This window comes from Oncorhynchus gorbuscha, linkage group LG12 (genome assembly GCF_021184085.1).
Source record: "Oncorhynchus gorbuscha isolate QuinsamMale2020 ecotype Even-year linkage group LG12, OgorEven_v1.0, whole genome shotgun sequence".
NCBI classification, from domain to species: Eukaryota; Metazoa; Chordata; class Actinopteri; order Salmoniformes; family Salmonidae; genus Oncorhynchus; species Oncorhynchus gorbuscha.
The window spans coordinates 33,327,417-33,344,088 of record NC_060184.1 but is presented as its reverse complement, the minus strand read 5'-3'; the positions used below and the strand labels follow the sequence as shown (position 1 = coordinate 33,344,088).

Here is a 16,672-nt window from a genome sequence, read left to right as displayed (position 1 = left end):
AGCTGATTCCAGATCAGCACTCCTACTCTGAAACACTGGTGATGCCCCATGGAATCCCTGGTCTGCTCTTATATGTTATAATAGCATGTGTGTGTTAGTGTATTAATGTCATAGGGCCTGTGCTGTAGCCCTAACGCCTGTCTGTCTGTCATGTCCTTTAGGGTGTAATTTGGAGGCCTATGTGTGGAAGCCTGTGTCATGTCTCATACGTCACGCTGTCTTGGGACACACTGATGGAGCCAGCGCTGGCGCCACTAACTAGCTAGACTGTCAACCGGGCTGTCACACACTCATTAGCGTGTGTGTGGAGAGGAGGGTGGGTGTGTGTTCCTGGATGCATGCTTGCGTGTGTGTGTGTGTCCATGTCTGGTGTAATATGATCCCTGTAGCTGATTTAGACTGCTCTGTCCCAATACTGGCAGTTGTCCCTCAGGGGGGGAGTGGCACTCAACAGGCAACTAGTGGAAGGGAGAGATAAATACCCCCTAGGGAAATGGACATCACTACATCACTCGTACACATCAGAGGCCGCCAATGGATAACACATTGACTACGAGCCTTGGGTTTTTCACAATGCCTCTACTGGCAACAGTAATAAATGCCACTATATTTCTCAAGCAACAAATATGTACTTACTATATGAGCAACAAATGAGAACAGAAAAGGAAATTCCTTACTGTAACCTTCCCATCCTCTGGCTGTGGTTCAATGTGGAGTTGGAACTGAAGCAAGACTTTCCTTCTATAAGAGCAATTTGACATGTAACAATCACATTTTCTTCAGTCATTTTCCACTGGTTAATAATGATTAGCATTGTACAACAATTAAACCACCGTTCTGAACTAATATTTATACTAAATGTTTTAGGGTCCATACACAGATCAGCTATAGTTGCACATCCATACAGTACAGTACAGGTGTTTTTATACAGTACAGTGCAGGTGCTTTTATACATACAGTACATGTGTTTTTATACAGTACAGGTGTTTTTATACAGTACAGTACAGGTGTTTTTATACCGTACAGTACAGGTGTTTTTATACATACAGTACATGTGTTTTTATACAGTACAGTACAGATGTTTTTATACAGTACAGTACAGGTGTTTTTATACCGTACAGTACAGGTGTTTTTATACATACAGTACATGTGTTTTTATACAGTACAGTACAGATGTTTTTATACAGTACAGTACAGGTGTTTAAACAGTACAGTACAGGTGTTTTTATACCGTACAGTACAGGTGTTTTTATACATACAGTACATGTGTTTTTATACAGTACAGTACAGATGTTTTTATACAGTACAGTACAGGTGTTTAAACAGTACAGTACAGATGTTTTTATACAGTACAGTACAGGTGTTTAAACAGTACAGTACAGGTGTTTTTATACATACAGTTCAGGTGTTTTTATACATACAGTTCAGGTGTTTTTATACAGTAAAGTACAGGTGTTTAAACAGTACAGTACAGGTGTTTAAACAGTACAGTACAGGTGTTTTTATACATACAGTTCAGGTGTTTTTATACATACAGTTCAGGTGTTTTTATACAGTACAGTACAGGTGTTTAAACAGTACAGTTCAGGTGTTTTTATACATACAGTACAGGTGTTTTTATACATACAGTTCAGGTGTTTTTATACAGTACAGTACAGGTGTTTAAACAGTACAGTACAGGTGTTTTTATACTTACAGTACAGGTGTTTTTATACATACAGTACAGGTGTTTTTATACATACAGTACAGGTGTTTTATACATACAGTTCAGGTGTTTTTATACAGTACAGTACAGGTGTTTAAACAGTACAGTACAGGTGTTTTTATACTTACAGTACAGGTGTTTTTACATACAGTACAGGTGTTTTTATACATACAGTACAGGTGTTTTTATACATACAGTACAGGTGTTTTTATACAGTACAGTACAGGTGTTTAAACAGTACAGTACAGGTGTTTTTATACTTACAGTACAGGTGTTTTTATACATACAGTACAGGTGTTTTTATACATACAGTACAGGTGTTTTTATACATACAGTTCAGGTGTTTTTATACATACAGTTCAGGTGTTTTTATACAGTACAGTTCAGGTGTTTAAACAGTACAGTACAGGTGTTTTTATACAGTACAGTACAGGTGTTTTTATACATACAGTTCAGGTGTTTTTATACAGTACAGTACAGGTGTTTTTATACAGTACAGTACAGGTGTTTAAACATACAGTACAGGTGTTTTTATACCATACAGTACAGGTGTTTTTATACATACAGTACATGTGTTTTTATACAGTACAGTACAGATGTTTTTATACAGTACAGTTCAGGTGTTTTTATACAGTACAGTACAGGTGTTTTTATACAGTACAGTACAGGTGTTTTTATACATACAGTACATGTGTTTTTATACAGTACAGTACAGATGTTTTTATACAGTACAGTACAGGTGTTTAAACAGTACAGTACAGGTGTTTTTATACATACAGTACATGTGTTTTTATACAGTACAGTACAGATGTTTTTATACAGTACAGTACAGGTGTTTTTATACATACAGTTCAGGTGTTTTTATACATACAGTTCAGGTGTTTTTATACATACAGTTCAGGTGTTTTTATACTTACAGTACAGGTGTTTTTATACAGTACAGTACAGGTGTTTTTATACAGTACAGTACAGGTGTTTAAACAGTACAGTACAGGTGTTTTTATACAGTACAGTACAGGTGTTTTTATACATACAGTACAGGTGTTTTTATACAGTACAGGTGTTTTTATACATACAGTTCAGGTGTTTTTATACTTACAGTTCAGGTGTTTTTATACATACAGTACATGTGTTTTTATACAGTACAGTACAGATGTTTTTATACAGTACAGTACAGGTGTATAAACAGTACAGTACAGGTGTTTTTATACATACAGTTCAGGTGTTTTTATACATACAGTTCAGGTGTTTTTATACAGTACAGTACAGGTGTTTAAACAGTACAGTACAGGTGTTTTTATACATACAGTTCAGGTGTTTTTATACATACAGTTCAGGTGTTTTTATACATACAGTTCATGTGTTTTTATACATACAGTACATGTGTTTTTATACAGTACAGTACAGATGTTTTTATACAGTACAGTACAGGTGTATAAACAGTACAGTACAGGTGTTTTTATACCGTACAGTACAGGTGTTTTTATACATACAGTACATGTGTTTTTATACAGTACAGTACAGATGTTTTTATACAGTACAGTACAGGTGTTTAAACAGTACAGTACAGGTGTTTTTATACTTACAGTACAGTTGTTTTTATACATACAGTTCAGGTGTTTTTATACATACAGTTCAGGTGTTTTTATACATACAGTACAGGTGTTTTTATACATACAGTTCAGGTGTTTTTATACAGTACAGTACAGGTGTTTAAACAGTACAGTACAGGTGTTTAAACAGTACAGTACAGGTGTTTTTATACATACAGTTCAGGTGTTTTTATACATACAGTTCAGGTGTTTTTATACATACAGTTCAGGTGTTTTTATACAGTACAGTACAGGTGTTTAAACAGTACAGTACAGGTGTTTTTATACAGTACAGTACAGATGTTTTTATACAGTACAGTACAGGTGTTTTTATACATACAGTTCAGGTGTTTTTTTATACAGTACAGTACAGTACAGATGTTTTATACATACAGTACAGGTGTTTTTGTACAGATGTTTTTATACAGTACAGTACAGGTGTTTTTATACATACAGTTCAGGTGTTTTTATACAGTACAGTACAGGTGTTTTTTACAGTACAGTACAAGTGTTTTTGTACAGATGTTTTTATACATACAGTACAGGTGTTTTTATACAGTACAGTACAGGTGTTTTTGTACAGATGTTTTTATACAGTACAGTACAGGTGTTTTTATACAGTACAGTACAGGTGTTTTTATACAGTACAGTACAGGTGTTTTTGTACAGATGTTTTTATACAGTACAGTACAGGTGTTTTTATACAGTACAGTACAGGTGTTTTTATACAGTACAGTACAGGTGTTTTTGTACAGATGTTTTTATACAGTACAGTACAGGTGTTTTTATACAGTACAGTACAGGTGTTTTTATACAGTACAGTACAGGTGTTTTTGTACAGATGTTTTTATACAGTACAGTACAGGTGTTTTTTACAGATGTTTTTATACATACAGTTCAGGTGTTTTTATACAGTACAGTTCAGGTGTTTTTATACAGTACAGTACAGGTGTTTTTATACAGTACAGTACAGGTGTTTTTATACAGTACAGTACAGGTGTTTTTGTACAGATGTTTTTATACAGTACAGTACAGGTGTTTTTATACAGTACAGTACAGGTGTTTTTATACAGTACAGTACAGGTGTTTTTTACAGATGTTTTTATACAGTACAGTACAGGTGTTTTTATACAGTACAGTACAGGTGTTTTTATACAGTACAGTACAGGTGTTTTTGTACAGATGTTTTTATACAGTACAGTACAGGTGTTTTTGTACAGATGTTTTTATACATACAGTTCAGGTGTTTTTATACAGTACAGTTCAGGTGTTTTTATACAGTACAGTACAGGTGTTTTTATACAGTACAGTACAGGTGTTTTTATACAGTACAGTACAGGTGTTTTTGTACAGATGTTTTTATACAGTACAGTACAGGTGTTTTTATTAGTACAGGTGTTTTTATACAGTACAGTACAGGTGTTTTTGTACAGATGTTTTTATACAGTACAGTACAGGTGTTTTTGTACAGATGTTTTTATACATACAGTTCAGGTGTTTATACTAAATGTTTTAGGGTCCATACACAGATCAGCTATAGTTGCACATCCATACAGTACAGTACAGGTGTTTTTATACAGTACAGTGCAGGTGCTTTTATACATACAGTACATGTGTTTTTATACAGTACAGGTGTTTTTATACAGTACAGTACAGGTGTTTTTATACCGTACAGTACAGGTGTTTTTATATACAGTACATGTGTTTTTATACAGTACAGTACAGATGTTTTTTACAGTACAGTACAGGTGTTTTTACGTACAGTACAGGTGTTTTTATACATACAGTACATGTGTTTTTATACAGTACAGTACAGATGTTTTTATACAGTACAGTACAGGTGTTTAAACAGTACAGTACAGGTGTTTTTATACCGTACAGTACAGGTGTTTTTATACATACAGTACATGTGTTTTTATACAGTACAGTACAGATGTTTTTATACAGTACAGTACAGGTGTTTAAACAGTACAGTACAGATGTTTTTATACAGTACAGTACAGGTGTTTAAACAGTACAGTACAGGTGTTTTTATACATACAGTTCAGGTGTTTTTATACATACAGTTCAGGTGTTTTTATACAGTAAAGTACAGGTGTTTAAACAGTACAGTACAGGTGTTTAAACAGTACAGTACAGGTGTTTTTATACATACAGTTCAGGTGTTTTTATACATACAGTTCAGGTGTTTTTATACAGTACAGTACAGGTGTTTAAACAGTACAGTTCAGGTGTTTTTATACATACAGTACAGGTGTTTTTATACATACAGTTCAGGTGTTTTTATACAGTACAGTACAGGTGTTTAAACAGTACAGTACAGGTGTTTTTATATTTACAGTACAGGTGTTTTTATACATACAGTACAGGTGTTTTTATACATACAGTACAGGTGTTTTATACATACAGTTCAGGTGTTTTTATACAGTACAGTACAGGTGTTTAAACAGTACAGTACAGGTGTTTTTATACTTACAGTACAGGTGTTTTTATACATACAGTACAGGTGTTTTTATACATACAGTACAGGTGTTTTTATACATACAGTACAGGTGTTTTTATACAGTACAGTACAGGTGTTTAAACAGTACAGTACAGGTGTTTTTATACTTACAGTACAGGTGTTTTTATACATACAGTACAGGTGTTTTTATACATACAGTACAGGTGTTTTTATACATACAGTTCAGGTGTTTTTATACATACAGTTCAGGTGTTTTTATACAGTACAGTTCAGGTGTTTAAACAGTACAGTACAGGTGTTTTTATACAGTACAGTACAGGTGTTTTTATACATACAGTTCAGGTGTTTTTATACAGTACAGTACAGGTGTTTTTATACAGTACAGTACAGGTGTTTAAACAGTACAGTACAGGTGTTTTTATACCATACAGTACAGGTGTTTTTATACATACAGTACATGTGTTTTTATACAGTACAGTACAGATGTTTTTATACAGTACAGTTCAGGTGTTTTTATACAGTACAGTACAGGTGTTTTTATACAGTACAGTACAGGTGTTTTTATACATACAGTACATGTGTTTTTATACAGTACAGTACAGATGTTTTTATACAGTACAGTACAGGTGTTTAAACAGTACAGTACAGGTGTTTTTATACATACAGTACATGTGTTTTTATACAGTACAGTACAGATGTTTTTATACAGTACAGTACAGGTGTTTTTATACATACAGTTCAGGTGTTTTTATACATACAGTTCAGGTGTTTTTATACATACAGTTCAGGTGTTTTTATACTTACAGTACAGGTGTTTTTATACAGTACAGTACAGGTGTTTTTATACAGTACAGTACAGGTGTTTAAACAGTACAGTACAGGTGTTTTTATACAGTACAGTACAGGTGTTTTTATACATACAGTACAGGTGTTTTTCTACTTACAGTACAGGTGTTTTTATACATACAGTTCAGGTGTTTTTATACTTACAGTTCAGGTGTTTTTATACATACAGTACATGTGTTTTTATACAGTACAGTACAGATGTTTTTATACAGTACAGTACAGGTGTATAAACAGTACAGTACAGGTGTTTTTATACATACAGTTCAGGTGTTTTTATACATACAGTTCAGGTGTTTTTATACAGTACAGTACAGGTGTTTAAACAGTACAGTACAGGTGTTTTTATACATACAGTTCAGGTGTTTTTATACATACAGTTCAGGTGTTTTTATACATACAGTTCATGTGTTTTTATACATACAGTACATGTGTTTTTATACAGTACAGTACAGATGTTTTTATACAGTACAGTACAGGTGTATAAACAGTACAGTACAGGTGTTTTTATATACAGTACAGGTGTTTTTATACATACAGTACATGTGTTTTTATACAGTACAGTACAGATGTTTTTATACAGTACAGTACAGGTGTTTAAACAGTACAGTACAGGTGTTTTTATACTTACAGTACAGTTGTTTTTATACATACAGTTCAGGTGTTTTTATACATACAGTTCAGGTGTTTTTATACATACAGTACAGGTGTTTTTATACATACAGTTCAGGTGTTTTTATACAGTACAGTACAGGTGTTTAAACAGTACAGTACAGGTGTTTAAACAGTACAGTACAGGTGTTTTTATACATACAGTTCAGGTGTTTTTATACATACAGTTCAGGTGTTTTTATACATACAGTTCAGGTGTTTTTATACAGTACAGTACAGGTGTTTAAACAGTACAGTACAGGTGTTTTTATACAGTACAGTACAGATGTTTTTATACAGTACAGTACAGGTGTTTTTATACATACAGTTCAGGTGTTTTTATACAGTACAGTACAGGTGTTTTTGTACAGATGTTTTATACATACAGTACAGGTGTTTTTGTACAGATGTTTTTATACAGTACAGTACAGGTGTTTTTATACATACAGTTCAGGTGTTTTTATACAGTACAGTACAGGTGTTTTTATACAGTACAGTACAAGTGTTTTTGTACAGATGTTTTTATACATACAGTACAGGTGTTTTTATACAGTACAGTACAGGTGTTTTTGTACAGATGTTTTTATACAGTACAGTACAGGTGTTTTTATACAGTACAGTACAGGTGTTTTTATACAGTACAGTACAGGTGTTTTTGTACAGATGTTTTTATACAGTACAGTACAGGTGTTTTTATACAGTACAGTACAGGTGTTTTTATACAGTACAGTACAGGTGTTTTTGTACAGATGTTTTTATACAGTACAGTACAGGTGTTTTTATACAGTACAGTACAGGTGTTTTTATACAGTACAGTACAGGTGTTTTTGTACAGATGTTTTTATACAGTACAGTACAGGTGTTTTTATACAGTACAGTACAGGTGTTTTTATACAGTACAGTACAGGTGTTTTTGTACAGATGTTTTTATACAGTACAGTACAGGTGTTTTTGTACAGATGTTTTTATACATACAGTTCAGGTGTTTTTATACAGTACAGTTCAGGTGTTTTTATACAGTACAGTACAGGTGTTTTTATACAGTACAGTACAGGTGTTTTTATACAGTACAGTACAGGTGTTTTTGTACAGATGTTTTTATACAGTACAGTACAGGTGTTTTTATACAGTACAGTACAGGTGTTTTTATACAGTACAGTACAGGTGTTTTTGTACAGATGTTTTTATACAGTACAGTACAGGTGTTTTTATACAGTACAGTACAGGTGTTTTTATACAGTACAGTACAGGTGTTTTTGTACAGATGTTTTTATACAGTACAGTACAGGTGTTTTTGTACAGATGTTTTTATACATACAGTTCAGGTGTTTTTATACAGTACAGTTCAGGTGTTTTTATACAGTACAGTACAGGTGTTTTTATACAGTACAGTACAGGTGTTTTTATACAGTACAGTACAGGTGTTTTTGTACAGATGTTTTTATACAGTACAGTACAGGTGTTTTTATACAGTACAGTACAGGTGTTTTTATACAGTACAGTACAGGTGTTTTTGTACAGATGTTTTTATACAGTACAGTACAGGTGTTTTTGTACAGATGTTTTTATACATACAGTTCAGGTGTTTTTATACATACAGTTCAGGTGTTTTTATACATACAGTACATGTGTTTTTATACAGTACAGTACAGATGTTTTTATACAGTACAGTACAGGTGTATAAACAGTACAGTACAGGTGTTTTTATACCGTACAGTACAGGTGTTTTTATACATACAGTACATGTGTTTTTATACAGTACAGTACAGATGTTTTTATACAGTACAGTACAGGTGTTTAAACAGTACAGTACAGGTGTTTTTATACTTACAGTACAGTTGTTTTTATACATACAGTTCAGGTGTTTTTATACATACAGTTCAGGTGTTTTTATACATACAGTACAGGTGTTTTTATACATACAGTTCAGGTGTTTTTATACAGTACAGTACAGGTGTTTAAACAGTACAGTACAGGTGTTTAAACAGTACAGTACAGGTGTTTTTATACATACAGTTCAGGTGTTTTTATACATACAGTTCAGGTGTTTTTATACATACAGTTCAGGTGTTTTTATACATACAGTTCAGGTGTTTTTATACATACAGTTCAGGTGTTTTTATACATACAGTTCAGGTGTTTTTATACATACAGTACAGGTGTTTTTATACTTACAGTTCAGGTGTTTTTATACATACAGTTCAGGTGTTTTTATACATACAGTTCAGGTGTTTTTATACATACAGTACAGGTGTTTTTATACAGTACAGTACAGATGTTTTTATACAGTACAGTACAGGTGTTTTTATACATACAGTTCAGGTGTTTTTATACAGTACAGTACAGGTGTTTTTGTACAGATGTTTTTATACATACAGTACAGGTGTTTTTGTACAGATGTTTTTATACAGTACAGTACAGGTGTTTTTATACATACAGTTCAGGTGTTTTTATACAGTACAGTACAGGTGTTTTTATACAGTACAGTACAAGTGTTTTTGTACAGATGTTTTTATACATACAGTACAGGTGTTTTTATACAGTACAGTACAGGTGTTTTTGTACAGATGTTTTTATACAGTACAGTACAGGTGTTTTTATACAGTACAGTACAGGTGTTTTTATACAGTACAGTACAGGTGTTTTTGTACAGATGTTTTTATACAGTACAGTACAGGTGTTTTTATACAGTACAGTACAGGTGTTTTTATACAGTACAGTACAGGTGTTTTTGTACAGATGTTTTTATACAGTACAGTACAGGTGTTTTTATACAGTACAGTACAGGTGTTTTTATACAGTACAGTACAGGTGTTTTTGTACAGATGTTTTTATACAGTACAGTACAGGTGTTTTTATACAGTACAGTACAGGTGTTTTTATACATACAGTACAGGTGTTTTTATCCAGCACCACACAATAAGTAAGAAATATCGCCAATCACTAACATTACTACAATAAAGAACAATGACAAGTGATTGACTTCAAAGTATGTTTTAATGAACAGCAAGGCAAGCATACACAATTATACATTCCATTTGCAGTAAATGCTTTCGATAGATTATTTACCTCCACGGGGTTTCACAAGACAATCTGGTTGGCTCAGGATTCCCTAAAACTTTAAACAACACAAATTACAATTAATACAAATGTCAAAAGCTCATATAGCTAGCTAAATATATTAGTCAGCTAATGTTAGCTAGCCAGACAACTTCCTTAAACAGTGATTTTTGTAAAACAAATTTATGACCAAACAATATGCACAATAATTTGTCTTTTGCATTAACTAACATATTCCTCTTAACTGTACATTTTTCGTTACATGATTTGTACATGAGTTGTTATTAAATTGTTATTAAATTATAATGACTTATAATGACATTTCCTTCCATCCTCCTATTCTTTAGCAGCCATCTTTCCTGCAGAAACTATCCGGCCTCGAGCTTCATGGGTAATTTGAGTACCACTCACTAGGAAGTCTGCAACTTGATTGGCTTTGTTTTGGGGGGACGAACTAGAGGGCTGACAAGGACCTACGCGTAGCTCAAAACGTCATCAGAAAACCACTCCCACTCTGGGAGAAGTGTCTGAAACCCAACCCGAGGTAACAGTGACTAGGGTCTGATTTCAATGACAGTCGCATTTGGCGTGGAGGAACAACGGCAATGCCTTATTTCGGAGATGTTCTCATCCAGAACGACTTACAGGAGCAGTTAGGGTTAGTTAAGTGTCTTGTTCAAGGACAGATTTTAAACCTAGTCAGCCCAGGGATTCGAACAAGCGACCTTTCGGTTACTAGCCCAATGCTCTTACAAAATACCAAATAAAATACAATATCAATAGAAAATACTAAATAGGTGCAAGATGGAGGTCACAGAGGTTATTTTTAATGAGTGCATTTCGCAAGTGTCTAGTTTGCGTCAACTAGCGTCACTAAAACCACTGCAAAAGTTTTGCCTGCAAACATTGGTACGTGACAGTTCTGGCATGTCAGCCTCCTGATTTGTTGGGAGAGTTGTCTGACTGAAGAGGACCCACCCTGTAAAAAATGTTTTGATGTCATTGAAGTTGTGAAAAGAGTCTGCAATTGAAACCAGACCCTAACCACCGTTGCCTAGGTTCGTATTCTCGAGACTACTCCAGGTGGCTCACGGAGTCGCGAAAAACTGCCAGGGAGGGCTAAGGGGGTTATTTGGATTGAGCCTGACCCTCTACTCCCCTTTACAGGCTGTTCTATGCTGTGCTGTGCCATGCTGTTCTGTGCCATGCTGTGCCACATTTCCACATCACGTGTTACCACCTCAGGATAACCAGCTGGAGACTGGCCATGGCACATTGTCTGGGACAGACACACGCATAGACATCCATTCATGATTATTCACGCAGGCACACACATACGCACACATACGCACATACACGCAGACATCCATTTACGCATACACACACACACTCCAATCACAGGGCGGAGCCACCCACAGCCCACCAGAATCAGCCCAGACACGTTAAACCAGACAGCCGTCACTCAATGGAACACATATTCTTTAAACACCAGTGGTCACCAAACTTTTCTGAGTCACTTTCAAAGTCAAAGTCTACCACTCAGAAAAACATTGCTGTGTGACTTATGCAACATTAACTTACTATATTTATAGTTGAGTAATTTAGCAGACTCCAGTCCAGAGTGACATAAAGGAGCAATTAGGGTTAAGTGAACATTGGCAGATTTTTCACCTAGTCGGCTTGGGAATTCGAACCAGTGACCTTGGGGATTCGTACCAGTGACCTTGGGGATTCGAACCAGTGACCTTGGGGATTCTAACCAGTGAGCTTGGGGATTCGAACCAGTGACCTTGGGGATTCGAACCAGTGACCTTGGGGATTCGAACCAGTGACCTTGGGGATTCGAACCAGTGACCTTGGGGATTCGAACGCTCCTAACTGCTAAAAAACAGTTCTGTAAGAATAATGTTTGCACAGTAGACCTAATACAATATCACATCATATTGACTATGTTTGGCCTGCCAATATTGTTCTTCTCAGACTATACTATCTTTAGAATCTCAAGCTATGTAGATCAGTTGTTCTATTACTTGCGAGGCATAGTGGAGCATAATTAGCTTTGCTGGATTGATTGTGCGGTACCTTCCTTTGATGGTCAGTCCTGGCGGAGGGAGACAGGGAGAGCAACAGTAGGTCTATCTCTCACGGCCTCTGCCCTCTGCTTTCCTCCTGTGAGACTGACCAGAGGGAGGGGACATCGTCTTCCACCTGATGACGACACTCGAGTCGCACTGCATCATTTCTGCCTCATTGACAAATTCCTGTTGTTCCTATGTTAAAGAGAAAGTTAAATATTATTCCACAAGCTGATAATAATAGAAAGAAGGGACTATTGATATACTTGGCTACTCATCCATTACTGCAGATGCAGTGCTGGTTGTAGGGCGAGTTCAAGTACAGAGAAGCGCGTTTTGTGTTTAGTAAAAGTGTTGGGGAAAAAAACAGTATTGACAGTGTTAAATAAAAACTGAAACATGAACATAAAAACAGCAGCTCTTCGTTGTAATCTTGGACAGTCTCTCTGGTTATGGTTTTAAACGTTAGGACATCTCATGTAGGCTATTATCAACCTCTGTGGGTTAAGTGGAAGCTGCAGGCACAGTGATTTGAGGGATCCAATTGGCCAGTGCAGTATGCACACTTAGCTCTCCAGATCCGCCGGGCAGGCAGAGTTTGTCCCGTCGTCAGGCTGGCTCGCAGGGCAGCTGAATCACCTATCGCCAATGGCACAAGACAAATAAAAAAATAGAAGTGCAAGGCTTTATCATTGGCTTTTCTTCAGAAATATTTGGGGATTTACTAGGATTGCCTTGAAAGGTCTCTTATACCGTATACCGGGGTATTTGGGAAAAGCCATGGGATGCTTTTTCAATACCGTCAATACTGTTCAATACCGTCTGTCAGGTACGCAGTAAGGTCTGATTTCTCTATTATTAAAACAACACCCAAATGGCAAATATAAAGATCCAGTCCATCTAAAGAAAACTGGAGGCCCCTTACACGTCAATGTTGTGATGGACAAATAGTAGCGAAATGCATAGCACTCAGAATTAAAAGGGTTTTACCAGGTATTGTTCATTCTGATCAGACAGGTTTTTTATATGGACGATACATTGGAGATAATATACTAAAACTACTAGAAAGAATAAACATCATGAAACATCTAAGAAGCCAGACCTGGTATTACTAGCAGATTTTGAAAAGGAATTTGACAAAGTAAGACTGGAACTTATTTATAAATGTCTGGATTTTTTCAATTTCGGTGATTCTCTTATTAAATGGGTAAAAAATAATGTATAGCAACCCCAGGTGTAAATGAGTAAATAATGGCTACTTCTCAGAGAGTTTTGAATTGTCAAGGGGAGTTCAACAAGGGTGTCCGCTGTCACCATATCTACTTGTTATGGCCATCGAAATGCTAGCTATTAAAATCAGATCCAATGACAACATTAGAGGATTAGAAATCCAAGGCTTAAAAACAAAGGTGTCCAAGCTAGATCCCTGAAATGTCTCATTGAAGATCTAGGTAAGTTTTCTGTACTCTCTGGACTAAAACCTAATATTACATATTGGATCTTTTAAAAAATCTACTTTTACATTACCCTGCAGTTTACCTATAAAATGGGCTGATGGTGAAGTAGACATACTTAGTATTCATATAAGATATAAATAAGGTCTCCACAATGAAGTTCAATAGAAAACGTGTAAAAATAGACATGATCCTGCAACCATGGAGAGGTAAATAGCTGTCTATTTATGGGAAAATTGCCCTGATTAACTCCTTAGTCATATCTCAGTATACTTACTTACTTATGGTGCTGCCTACTCCTGATGATTTGTTTTTCAAATAATATGAGCAACAAATATTTTGCTTTATCTGGGACGCTAAACAAGACAAAATAAAGTGTTTAGTCAGCAACCAATTGTGCAAGTTCTCCCACTTAAAAAGATGAGAGAGGCCTGTAATTTTCATCATAGGTACCCTATGACAGACAAAATGAGAGAGAAAAAATCCAGAAAATCACATTGTAGGACTTTTAATGAATTTATTTGCAAATTATAGTGGAAAATAAGTATTTGGTCAATAACAAAAGTTTATCTCAATACTTTGTTATATACCCTTTGTTGGCAATGACAGAGGCCAAACGTTTTCTGTAAGTCTTCACAAGGCTTTCACACACTGTTGCTGGTATTTTGGCCCATTCCTCCATGCAGATGTCCTCTAGAGCAGTAATATTTTGGGGCTGTTGCTGGGCAACACGGACTTTCAACTCCCTCCAAAGATTTTCTATGGGGTTGAGATCTGGAGACTGGCTAGGCCACTCCAGGACCTTGAAATGCTTCTTACGAAGCCACTCCTTCGTTGCCCGGGCAGTGTGTTTGGGATCATTGTCATGCTGAAAGACCCAGCCACGTTTCATCTTCAATGCCCTTGCTGATGGAAGGAGGTTTTCAATCAAAATCTCACGATACATGGCCCCATTCATTATTTCCTTTACACGGATCAGTCGTCCTGGTCCCTTTGCAGAAAAACAGCCCCAAAGCATGATGTTCCCACCCCCATGCTTCACAGTAGGTATGGTGTTCTTTGGATGCAACTCAGCATTCTTTGTCCTTCAAACACAACAAGTTCTAAAAGTTATATTTTGGTTTCATCTGACCATATGACATTCTCCCAATCTTCTTCTGGATCATCCAAATGCTCTCTAGCAAACTTCAGACGGGCCTGGACATGTACTGGCTTAAGCATGGGGACACGTCTGGTACTGCAGGATTTTAGTCCCTGGCGGCGTAGTGTGTTACTGATGGTAGGCTTTGTTACTTTGGTCCCAGCTCTCTGCAGGTCATTCACTAGGTCCCCCCGTGTGGTTCTGGGATTTTTGCTCACCGTTCTTGTGATCATTTTTACCCCACGGGGTGAAATCTTGCGTGGAGCCCCAGATCGATGGAGATTATCAGTGGTCTTGTATGTCTTCCATTTCCTAATAATTGCTCCCACAGTTGATTTCTTCAAACCAAGCTCCTTACCTATTGCAGATTCAGTCATCCCAGCCTGGTGCAGGTCTACAATTTTGTTTCTGGTGTCCTTTGACAGCTCTTTAGTCTTGGCCATAGTGGAGTTTGGAGTGTGACAGTTTGAGGTTGTGGACAGGTGTCTTTTATACTGATAACAAGTTCAAACAGGTGCCATTAATACAGGTAACGAGTGGAGGACAGAGGATCCTCTTAAAGAAGAGGTTACAGGTTTGTGAGAGCCAGCAATCTTGCTTGTTTGTAGGTGACCAAATGCTTTTTTCCCACCATAATTTGCAAATAAATTCATTAAAAATCATACAATGTGATTTTCTGGATTTTTTTTCTTCTCATTTTGTCTGTCATAGTTGAAGTGTACCTATGATGAAAATTACAGGCCTCTCTCATCTTTTTAAGTGGGAGAACTTGCACAATTGGTGGCTGAATAAATACTTTTTTGCCCCACTGTATATAATGAATATGAATTGGGTGGGTTGAGATGAAATATAAAAGCACTAAACCTCTCTCTAAAAGCTTCACTTATTCAAATGTTTTACTTGAACCCTAAATGGTTATCATGTAGATTACTAAGAAAAGCTCATCCATTGTTTAAAAATTTGTGCCTTTGTGCGGATTGCCATGTCTCATTTTTGAATCATTGAAAATTATACTTTTTTCAAAGTATCTCTCTTCTTCAAACAAATGTTGCAGAACTGGCTACAATTTCAATTTCTTCCTCCTGAAAAGATAGAACAAATATTACAGCAAATATTATGGCTGAACTCAAATGTACCGGTTCATAAAATACATGTATTTATGGGAAAAATGTTTGAAAATGGTATTTGGTTCATAAATTATATTGTAAAAATTGGAATGGTAAAGTTATGTCCTTCATGGAGTTATCAGAATTGTATGGGAAGGTCTGCTCAATCCAAGAGTACAACCAATTGATTACAGCATTAGCCCAAAAATAGAGGAGGACAGATGGTGTAACAGGTGTCGTCTTCTGATGAGGAAGAATCGGACCAAAGCGCAGCGTGGTAAGTGTTCATTACTTCATTTTAACTGAACACTGAAACAAAACGAACAAAGTGCAAAATGAAAACGAAACAGTCCTGTCAGGTGCAGAAAACACTAAACAGAAAACAACTACCCACAAAACCATGTGGGAAAAAGCTACCTAAGTATGGTTCTCAATCAGAGACAACAATAGACAGCTGTCCCTGATTGAGAACCATACCCGGCCAAAACAAAGAAATACAAAACATAGAAAAAAGAACATAGAATTCCCACCCAAATCACACCCTGACCAAACCAAAATAGAGACATAAAAAGCTCTCTAAG

The 16,672-nt window shown here is 35.9% G+C and overlaps 1 protein-coding gene across 15 annotated transcripts in view; it reads left to right on the top strand.

Moving 5' to 3' along the window:
• Positions 1–16,672, top strand: part of LOC123990901 (gephyrin) — a 148,659-nt gene that overhangs the window by 38,389 nt on the left and 93,598 nt on the right. The gene's annotated exons all lie outside the window — the stretch shown is intronic.